Source organism: Spinacia oleracea, chromosome 4 (genome assembly GCF_020520425.1).
Source record: "Spinacia oleracea cultivar Varoflay chromosome 4, BTI_SOV_V1, whole genome shotgun sequence".
Classification (NCBI taxonomy): Eukaryota; Viridiplantae; Streptophyta; class Magnoliopsida; order Caryophyllales; family Amaranthaceae; genus Spinacia; species Spinacia oleracea.
The window spans coordinates 77883397-77894968 of NC_079490.1; the positions used below are offsets into that span (position 1 = coordinate 77883397).

General features: G+C 39.0%; 1 long non-coding RNA gene across 1 annotated transcript; it reads left to right on the plus strand.

Moving 5' to 3' along the window:
- Window positions 1-1843: 1843 nt before the first annotated feature.
- On the plus strand, window positions 1844-5097 carry LOC130459642 (uncharacterized). The gene is made up of 3 exons (XR_008919169.1): window positions 1844-2197; window positions 2945-3055; window positions 4833-5097. It is a non-coding gene; the product is annotated as an uncharacterized lncRNA (long non-coding RNA).
- Window positions 5098-11572: the final 6475 nt, after the last annotated feature.

The window sequence follows — 11572 nt, forward strand, 5'->3', positions numbered from 1 at the left end:
TACTGTCACATCCCATGCCAAGCTACTATGCCAGAGACATGACCCCTGAGAGATTTTACGCCTGGGATGCGGATCTCAAAAAGGTTATGAGTCTCATGCTGAACAATATCCCTGATGATTGGGCTAGAAGGTTTGTAGCCTATGAACCTTTTACGCTCATCAAAAATCTGAGGGATATCTGTCGTGGAAGCACGGAGGACAGGGACCTGAACGTCCATGAGTTGATTGAATCAATGTCTGGTCTAAAGGTTAGTTCTCCCAACAGGTGTTATAGGATGGAGGTCCAAGAAACACATGTTCATCTCCTTCGCACTAAACAGAGGGTAGGCGTCCCACTGAGGTTCCATGTGGATCTTATGCGTTCATACTTTGACCGCCTAAGTCTACTAGGAACACCAATAAGCGAAAGGATGACAGTCTCTATCTTGCTCAATTCACTACACAGTGGGTTTGGTCGCTTCAAGCAACTATACCTAAGTGAACCAAGAGAAGAAACAGTTGCAGAATTTGTTCACCTTGTTAGAAAGGCTGAAATAATACTGGACTGTGAAGCCAAAGATTTACTCAAGGCTAGAAGGAGACCGTTCAAGAAAAGTGGAAAGTCCAAGGGCAATGCTAAATCAAAGCAGGACAAGTCCACATCAAGCTGTCTTTATTGTGATGGAATAGGCCATTACAAAAGAGAATGTCCAAAGCTAAAGGAAGATCAGAAGAACGGAACAGTCGTTCCATCTTCAGGTATTTTCGTTATAGACTGTATACTTGCTAATTCAACTTCTTGGGTATTAGATACAGGTTGTGGCTCACACTTATGTTCCAATCCACAGGGACTAAGAAGAAGTAGAAAGTTAAGCAAGGGTGAAGTCGACCTACGAGTGGAAAATGGAGCACGGATTGCTGCATTAGCTGTAGGAACTTACTATTTGTCGTTGCCCTCCGGGCTAGTTTTGGAACTGAAAGAATGTTTCCATGTTCCAAGTCTTACTAAAAACATCATTTCAGTTTCTTGCTTAGATGCTAAGGGATTTTCCTTTTTAATAAAAGACAATAGTTGTTCGTTTTATTTTAAAGAGATGTTTTATGGATCTGCTAGATTAGTCAATGGACTTTATTTATTAGATCACGACAAACAAGTATATAACATAAATACCAAAAAGGCCAAAAAGGATGATTCAGATCTCACCTATCTGTGGCATTGTCGATTAGGCCGTATAAACTTAAAACGCTTAGAAAGACTTCAAAAGGAAGGAATTCTAGAACCATTTGACTTAGAGGATTATGGTAAATGCGAATCATGTTTACTTGGCAAAATGATAAAGCAACCTTTCTCTAAAGTTGGAGAAAGAGCAAATGAACTATTGGGTTTAATCCATACAGATGTATGTGGACCAATGAGTACAAATGCTAGAGGTGGTTTCAGCTACTTTATCACTTTCACTGATGACTTCAGTAGGTATGGTTATGTCTACCTAATGAAGCATAAGTCTGAATCCTTTGACAAATTCAAGGAATTTCACTAGTAGAAAAAACCCCTGTTGCAACCCTCTTGTTGCAGCGTACATGTAATAATACGCTTCAACAACCAGTAGGTCAACGCGGGTCAAACTTTATAAAGGGTTGTTGCAGCGTACAAATTAATTGCCCGCAGCAAGAGAGTTTTTTGCAGCGTACAAAGTAAAAGCCCCCTGCAATAGCCCATTTATTTTGCAGCGTACAGATAAAAGCCCGCTGCAATAAAAAAATTTCGCTGCAAATTAAGCTAATTAAGAAAAACATTTTCGGATATCAAACATTTTGCTGCAAAGCTCAGTACTCCCTCTTCTTCCCTCAGCTTTCCCTGCGTACTCTCTCACCTCCTCATTCTTCTTCTTCTTCATCTGCTCTCTTTCTCTCTCCTAAATCCCTTCTTTCTCCGCCATATTCCCCCAATTCTGAGGTCCTTTTCGTGAATTCTCCCCCGTTTTCTCGCCGCGGTTTCTTCCCCAGGTAACTCCCATTTCGACGCTTTTTTCTGAATCCCCCCTTTTTTGTTCTAAGTTTTCTCTAATTCGTGGTTTTTTTGGGTTTTTTGCAAGTAATTGTTGAAATTGGGTGACAATTCGTCTTGGTTTTTGTGAAAATTTGCTCGACTCTTTCTCTCCAAGCATCTGGCCTTCGACCTCAGCCTTCGAACTCAGCCGCCTTCGAAATTGAGGAGGTATAGTTTTCTAACTTTTTGTATTTGTTTTTCCCTAATTTCGTATTTTTAGGGTTTGCTTTCAGTCAATTCTTGATTTTTCCCCTAATTTCGTATTTTTAGGGTTTGATAATATAAATTATTCTTATTCTTATTTTTTGTGTTACTTGATCTTTTGGTGATACCACATTACAACTATGGGTTGGTTCTGTTTGTTTGTGCTATATTTTCTCTTGCAGTAAGACTTGTATGATGAAATTTCTATCTGTGCTATATTCTTCAATTTGCTAGAAGTTTCCTGTTTCTGTTAATTTGGTATCTTGTCAGGCTCTTTTTTGTTGCAGTCTTCTTGCTCCTATTCCCTTGTGTATTTAATTATTGTTTATATTTTTGGGTATGATGACCAGTGTGGGCAGTTGGATGGAAATAGGATTATAGGCTACTTGAAACTTGAAAGGGTTTTCAGTTTCATGGATTAACAAGTTCTGGTTGTTCATATTGATGAGGTATTGTAAAGTTGTTGATGATATTGTGCTCCACCATTTGATATATCCCGAGTTCATAGAGGCTAAAATATAATAAAAGTTTTTGGTCTTTTTAAGTTTAACCAAGTATTTGCATAGGCCGTTGCTTGGTGCTTAGAGGCATAAGGGTAATGTTTTAGTAATGGTATATTAGTATATATGGTGCTGTAAGTATATGTATTTTTTAAAATATTAGTTAATTATTTTACGAAAAATACCACAACCTCTGTATTTCTCTCCACAGTTGTAAACTTGTAATAGGGCTATGAGGATCCAGGTCTGTTTCACCAGCCTTGGACTGCTGTTTTCCGAACACATCTTATTACTGGTGTAACCGAACGCCTCACTCCCAAAGGTTACTTTTTTTTACTCTACCAATTTTACATTTCTTTCTTCACATTTTTATTACTTTTTCTTATGTTTTGCCAAACTCGTTTCTGAAATTTCATTTAACTTTATTGTACCAATAAATTCATTGTCAATCTTTCGAATGAATAATAATAATGTATAATTGCTTACATACTAATTATTTTTTTGTAAGATATGCCTCGGCTAGTAGCTTAGTCGGCCACTCGGAGTGGGTATAAGTTTCTTTTGGGGTAAAAATTAAAAATTAAAAATTAAATATTACAAATAGAGGAAGGAGCATTCAAACATGTGGCCTACTAAGTATATTTTACACAAGTCCACGTTTTTTACCTTTAGTTCAAGACCTTATTGGTAGAGCGAGTATACTACTAACGAACCTAAGAACTCATTTCGAACTTACTAAATGATTCATATGATTAGTTTTAAATTTCCAAGACTCAATCCAATCTATTTATGCACATTTGAGACTTGTTTGGCCATTATAGGTCATATTTAGGCTAATATGACATTTTCGCTCCCAACTTTGAACTAACAAACCTAAAAAATAATTTCAAACTTATTACATGATTCATATGATTATTTTTAACTTTTCAAAACTCAATCCGATCTATTATGCACATTTGAGACTTGTTTGGTCGTTATAGGTCATATTTAGGCTAAAATGAGACATTTTCGCTCCTAATCTTAAACTAAAGAACCTAAAGACTCCTTCCAATCTATTTATGCACATTTAAAGCTCATTGGGTCGTTATAGGTCATATTTAGCATAAAATGACATTTTCGCTCCCAACTTTGAACTAAAGAGCTTAATGACTTATTTTAAACTTCTTACATTATTAGTATGTTTAGTTTTAAGTTTCCAAGACTTATTCCAATCTACTTATGCACATTTAAGGATTGTTTGGTCGTTATAGGTCTATTTAGGCTTAAATGAGACATTTTCACTCCCAAATTTGAACTAAAGAACCTAAGAACTCATTTTATACTTATTATACATTTAATATGCATAGTTTTAACTTTCTAAGACTCATTCGAATCTATTAATGCACATTTAAGGCTCATTGGTTCGTTATAGTTCATATTTAGGCTAAAATGATATTTTCGCTCCCAAATTTGAACTCAAGAACCTAAGGACTTATTTTTAACTTTGTACATGATTAATATGCTTAGTTTGAAGTTTCCAAGACTTATTCCAATCTATTTATGCACATTTAAGGTTTGTTTGGTCGTTATTGGCCATATTTAGGCTAAAATGAGCATTTTCTCTCCCAAATTTGAAATAAAGAACCTAAGGACTCATTTTAAACCTTTTAAATGATTAATATACTTAGCTTTAAGTTTCCAAGACTCGTTCCAATCTATTTATGCACATTTAAGGTTCATTGGGTCGTTATAGGTCTTATTTAGGCTGGATTGACATTTTCGCTCCCAACTTTGAACTAAAGAACCTAATGACTCATTTTAAACTTTTTACATGTTTAATATGCATAGTTTTAACTTTCTAAAACTCATTCCAATCTATTTACGCACATTTAAGGCTCATTGGGTCGTTATAGGTTTTATTTAGGCTAAAATGACATTTTCGCTCCCAAATTTGAGCTACATAACCTAAGAATTCATTTTATACCTTTTACATGATTAATATGCTTAGCTTTAAGTTTCCAAGACTATTAGGACATTGTTATTAGTTGCTTGAATGTTAAAGTGTGATATTTAATTTGAATTTAATCTAATGCTTAGTTGAAATTTCTGTTTTTGTAAAGGTCTACACTCCGAGGAATGCGCCTATACTAGTGAGGAAATTGATGTGGTTCGTGAGCAACGGGCTAAGTGTTTTACCCGCAAGTATTTACTATTGGCTTGAGCGCGCTTGATCGAGGTGGTTTAGTTGTTATAGAACAATCGTTTACATTAAAATGTATGCGTACATTGAAATTGGAACGTATATTTGAATGTAGTACGTGCACTTTGGTTTTGGGATATATATATGTATACAAAACACCAGTTATTATTTTTTATATTTGTTGATCTACAGGTTGCGATATTTTATTTATTGTTGTTGACAGGTTCCTATATTTGGTGTAAGACACCCTAGGTATAGATAAATAAAACTAAAATTTTCCCGCCAAAAGCACAGCTTTGTTGCAGGGGGCATATACTTGTTCGCTGCAACAAGTGTGTAAAATTAGGCAAAAATCAAGACTTGTTGCAGCGTACAAAATGATGTACGCTGCAACAGACTGGTTTGTTGCAGCGGGCTTTTATTTGTACGCTGCAACAAACGCCGCAACAGACTGGTTTGTTGCAGCGTACAAATAAAAGCCCGCTGCAACAAACCAGTCTGTTGCAGCGTACATCATTTTGTACGCTGCAACAAGTCTTGATTTTTGCCTAATTTTACACACTTGTTGCAGCGTACATGCAAATGTACGCTGCAAAAAAGTACTTTTCGCAGCGTACATTGTACGCTGCAACAAGTCAATACTTGTTGCAGGCCCCCCAGTTGCAGCATACGATGTACGCTGCAACAGGGGTCTAAAAGCCCGCTGCAACAAGGGTTTTTTCTACTAGTGTTTCAGAGTGAAGTAGAGAATCAATTAGGCAAGAAGATTAAGGCACTGCGGTCTGATAGAGGCGGTGAATATCTGAGCTATGAATTTGATGACCATCTGAAAGAATGTGGAATTCCATCAGAATTGACTCCTCCTGGAACACCACAATGGAACGGTGTGTCGGAACGGAGGAACATAACCTTGCTAGACATGGTCAGGTCAATGATGGGTCAGGCCAAACTTCCATTAGAATTTTGGGGACATGCACTAAATACAGCTGCACTCACTATAAATAGAGCTCCGTCTAAAGCTGTCGAAAAGACTCCATACGAATTATGGTTTGGAAAGCCTCCAAATGTGTCTTTTCTTAAGATTTGGGGATGTGAAGTATACGTCAAACGATTAATTTCAGACAAACTTCATCCAAAATCTGACAAATGTATCCTTGTGGGCTATCCAAAGGAAACAAAGGGGTATTACTTCTACAATACATCTGAGAACAAAGTGTTTGTTGCTCGAGATGGTGTCTTTTTGGAGAAAGATCACATTTCCAAAATGACAAGTGGGAGAAAAGTAGACCTCGAAGAAATTCGAGTCGAACAACAAACTCTAGAGAATGCTCAAGATGACATTCAGGATGAAACTCAGAGATCTTTAGAAGAATCTGGTGAGAATCATGGTCAAACTAGAAATGTTACCCCGCGTAGATCGCAAAGATATAGATCTCAACCGGAAAGGTACTTAGGTATTTTGACGAACGAGAGCTATGACGTTCTATTACTTGAGAGTGATGAACCTGCGACTTACAAACAAGCTATGACGAGCCCTAGCTCCAAGCAATGGCAAGAAGCCATGTAATCTGAATTAGACTCCATGTCTAAAAACCAAGTATGGGATTTGGTCGATTTGCCAGATGGCTACCAAGCCATTGGAAGCAAATGGGTTTTCAAACTGAAAAAGGACAAGGATGGGAAACTTGAAGTTTTCAAAGCTAGATTGGTTGCAAAAGGTTACAGGCAAGTCCACGGTGTGGATTACGATGAAACCTTTTCACCAGTTGCAATGCTAAAGTCTATTCGGATAATGTTAGCAATCGCTGCATATTACGATTACGAAATATGGTAGATGGATGTCAAAACTGCTTTCTTAAACGGCATTTTAACAGAAATTGTGTTTATGACACAGCCTGAAGGTTTTGAGGATCCAAAGAATGATAAAAAGGTATGCAAGCTAAAGAAGTCAATCTACGGATTGAAGCAGGCATCCAGGAGCTGGAATATACGTTTTGATGAAGCAGTCAGTGACTTTGGTTTCATCAAGAACGCAGACGAATCTTGTGTATACAAGAAGGTCAGTGGGAGCAAAATTGCTTTCCTAGTATTATATGTCGACGACATATTACTTATCGGAAATGACATTCCTATGTTGAACTCTGTCAAGATTTGGCTTGGGAAATGTTTTTCGATGAAAGATCTAGGAGAAGCACAGTACATATTGGGCATCAAGATTTACAGAGATAGATCTAAAAAGATGATTGGACTTAGTCAAAGCACTTATATCAATAAGGTGCTTGATAGGTTCAAGATGGCGGACTCCAAGCGAGGCTACCTACCCATGTCTCATGGAATGACTCTAAGCAAGACTCAGTGCCCAAAAACACTTGATGAGCGTAGACGAATGAATGGGATTCCATATGCATCATTGATTGGTTCAATAATGTATGCTATGATATGTACACGCCCGGATGTTGCGTACGCACTCAGTGCTACGAGCAGATACCAGTCAGACCCAGGAGAGGCGCATTGGACTGCTGCCAAGAATATTCTGAAGTACCTGAAAAGGCACAAAGATGACTTCCTGGTCTATGGTGGAGATGATGAATTAATTGTTAAAGGCTATACGGACGCAAGTTTCCAAACAGACAAAGATGATTTCAGATCACAGTCTGGGTTTGTCTTTTGCCTCAACGGAGGAGCAGTAAGCTGGAAAAGTGCTAAGCAAAGCACCATTGCGTATTCTACAACTGAAGCGGAGTACATTGCTGCACATGAAGCAGCAAAGGAAGCTATATGGCTAAGGAAGTTCATAGGTGAACTTGGTGTAGTCCCCTCCATTAAAGGACCAATAGCCCTGTATTGTGATAATAACGGAGCTATTGCACAGGCAAAGGAGCCTAGACACCACCAGAGAGTCAAGCATGTACTTCGTAGATTTCACCTTCTACGAGAGTTCGTTGAAAGAAAAGAAGTCGAGATAAGCAAAATTGGAACTGATGACAACATATCAGATCCATTGACTAAACCTCAGCCGCAGGCGAAGCACAACTCGCACACTGCAGCAATGGGAATCAAGCATATTGGAGAATGGCTTTGATGTCTCTGTTTAATGTTTTAAAGTTTTAGAGTTTAAATCTTTGTAAAACATTATTGGTTAATCATTCACAATAAATGAAAGGAATTCATTTTTCCATTTAATTTGTGGTTTATTAAATGATGAGTCCCTTCAATTTGACGATATATTCAAGATAGACTGTCAGGACCAGTCCTGTGACTAAGAAATGTCTATCAAGTGAACTTGAATGTCAAAGGTTGAAAATGGTCCCTAGTCGGAGTTTTCTATAAAATTGGACGCATAGAAAATGTTAGACGACTAGAATGCAAGATGACTAGTAGTTCTGTTTCTTGAACTATGTGGACATGGCAATGTCATAATCATTTGCATAGATACTTACTTTGGGAAGACTAGTATCGGACAAGACCTATGAAACTTTACTGTAAGAGATGAAAATCTGTCATAAGTAAATTTCATTAAAATTATTAGACACTAAATCCTCAATACCTGAGTGATTTGAGATTACTTGTTTGAGAACTGGTTGCTTTGACGTTGACCAACCGTCGCACCGTAAAAGGAGGCTATAAAGGCAACGCTCAGGTAATCACCTATCAAACGAAGTCTAATCTCAAGATCGCAAGATTGGGATTGTCCTCCCATAAATCGGGATGAGATGCTTAAAAGTTGTACAAGGCCACTCGGAGAGCTAGAAACTGTGAAATGCATGGCCGTGCTCGGATGAATCATAGGCTATGATTATCTGTTTATTTGATCAGTTGAACTCTGAAACCGAGGAACACCTCTGGACATAATAAGGATGACAACTCTTACCTTATGTTCAAGAGCAAGCATCGAGCGACAAAGGAATTAGGAAATGCACACTTGTCCCTAAGGACAAGTGGGAGACTGAAGGAAATAATGCCCTTGGTCCAAGTATGCATTCAATGTTAAATCTAATAAATGCGGTTCAGTATTAATTAACAAGTTAATAATTCAGTGAGATCAAGTGAGCTGAATGCCTAGCTAGAGGCCGCTTCAGTTCAAGTGGAATTAATCCACAGCTTACTCTTGACTGAACCCGTAGGGTCACACAAATAGTACGTAAACGGATCAAGTATTTAATGGCATTAAATACTCCATCTATGGATATTCGGAATCGACGGATCTTGGTTCCGTGGGAGCTGAGATCGTCAAAGGCAAGCAAATGAATACTCCGGAAACGATGATATTGCCGGAAACGGAAATATGGATCGTATCGGAAATATAAATATTATCCAAGTCGTAGATGTTGCCGGAAACGGAAACATGGTACGTATCGGAAAATATTATCGGAAATAGAAATATTGCCGGAATCGGAAATATTGCCGGAAACGGAAATATTGTCTGAATCGGAAATATTATCGGAATCGGAAAATAATTCCGGAAACGGAAATATTAAATATTTGTTCGAAACGGAAATTAATTCCGGAATCGGAAATATTAAATATTGTTCGTATCGGAAATGAATTCCGGAATCGAGAATTTAATCGGAAGCGTATCGTACGAATTAGGATCGGACGAGGCCTGCCAGACGAAGGCCCAGCACGAAGCCGGGCCATCGCCCCAGCAAGCCAAGCGCAACAACCACACGCCAAGCATGCGACCAGGCCCAGCGCAAAAGCCAGGCCCAGCCGAAGCTTGGGCGCGCGTGAGGCTGCGACGAGTGGGCTGGCGCTGTGCGTGGGCCGCAAGGCCTGCGTGCGGTGCTAGCGTATTACTCGAAGTGTGTTACTCGAATCCTAAAGCGTATAGAATTCGTTTAATGATTAAATTCCTAATCCTAAAAGATAAATTAATTAAATAAGAGTTCCACTAGGAATCTAATTTAATTAATTCGTATCCTAGTAGGATTCCAATTCTCTTTCCATACCCCTATAAATATGTGGCCTGGGTTCACAATTTATAACGAGTTTTCAAGTATTCAAAGTGAGTTTTTGAGAGAAAAAATTCAGTCACATACCTTGCCTAAAAGTGCCGAAATTATTAGTACCTTAAGGGCGATTCTAGTTGGTCAATCTTAAGGCGGATCCGGACGTGCTGTGGACTATCTACGGAGGGACGACACTTGGAGTCCTAAAGACTTGTTCTTGTTCGGTTCGGGCGCAGCTAGGGAAGGCACGCAACAAAGAGTATGCTTCTAAACTATGCGAAATGATTATGTGTAAATAATATGTATTCCTGGCTTAATGGTTGTTTCCGCATGATTTATGAATTGTCATATGTATCATAACCTAACAGTTGGAAACTAGGTTGTAAGGTTATATCATTAACCTTACTAACCGACCAAACAAGAAGCAAGGCCGGCTAGCAAGCCGTGCGATCCAAGCAACGGACACACGCCCGCGTGCCCAGCGACACACTGCAGGCCGAAGCCCATAGTGCGCGCGCCGAGCAGGTGGGCCGTTGGCCTTGCTCGTTCGTCGCTGCTGTGCGCTCTTGCTTGCTGTTGCGTGATCGCGCCCAATGGGCTGGTCTTGCTCGCCCTTGCTCGCGAGCTTGCAGGCTCGTTGGGCCTTGCACGCTTACGTGCTTGGCTCAACGGGCCGACAACTCCGATGCCCTTCGTATTCGCGATTTATTATATTTCCGATATATTATTTATCGTTTCGTATACGACGAATCACCGTCGTACGATACGATTTATTCGTGTCGCCCAGATTACGAATATTCGCGATACGATATACGATTCCGACAAAGGTCGTATCGTATAATACGTTTCCAACTAATTCCCGAAAAGCTATTAAATGAATTTCCGATTCATTTAATCCGGTGATCTGTTACGTGTCATTGGTGTGACCTTGTAGGTTCAGTCAAGAGTAAGTTGTGAGTTCAATATCCATTAGAACTCACTGATCGGAAGCATTGCTCCAGCTAGCTGTTCCGATCACTTGATCTCACTGAATTAATTGTTCGCAATTAATCTGAACCTTGGTATTAGACTTAATGCACCTTGGGTGAAGGACATATTTCCTTCAATCTCCCACTTGTCATTCAGACAAGGGTGCATCCACATTCCTTTGTCACTTAGTGTTACTTACTGAACATAAGGTAAGATCCAAGCCATCCTTATTAGGTCCAGAAGTGTTTCTCGGATTACAGAGTTCAACTGTCAAACTTTGGCAGAAGGTTAAGCCTAACCATTCTGAGCACGGCCATGCATTTTACAGTATCTAACTCACCGAGAGGCCTTGTTACACAACAACACCATATCCTATCAAAGATAGGAGGACAATCGATTCTTGCAATCTATGAACACTCACTTTGATTCATAGTACGCCCAATAACTGCTTTTATAGCCTCCTTTTACGGTGCGACGTTTAGCTAGTATCAAAGCGAACTAATTCTCAAACGAGCAGACATAATCGCTCATGTTCTGAGGAACGGTTTCTAATCACCATTAATGAGAACTACCTATGACATGACTTTAATCTCTTAAAGCGTTCTCATGGTCAATCCGATACAAGATCCAATAAGTATCTATGCAAAAGATTCTGACATCCAGTCACTCTAGTTCAAGAAACAGAACTAAGTAATCTACTTGCAATCTAATCTTCATTAGTCATTGGTCTTCCACCTTTCAA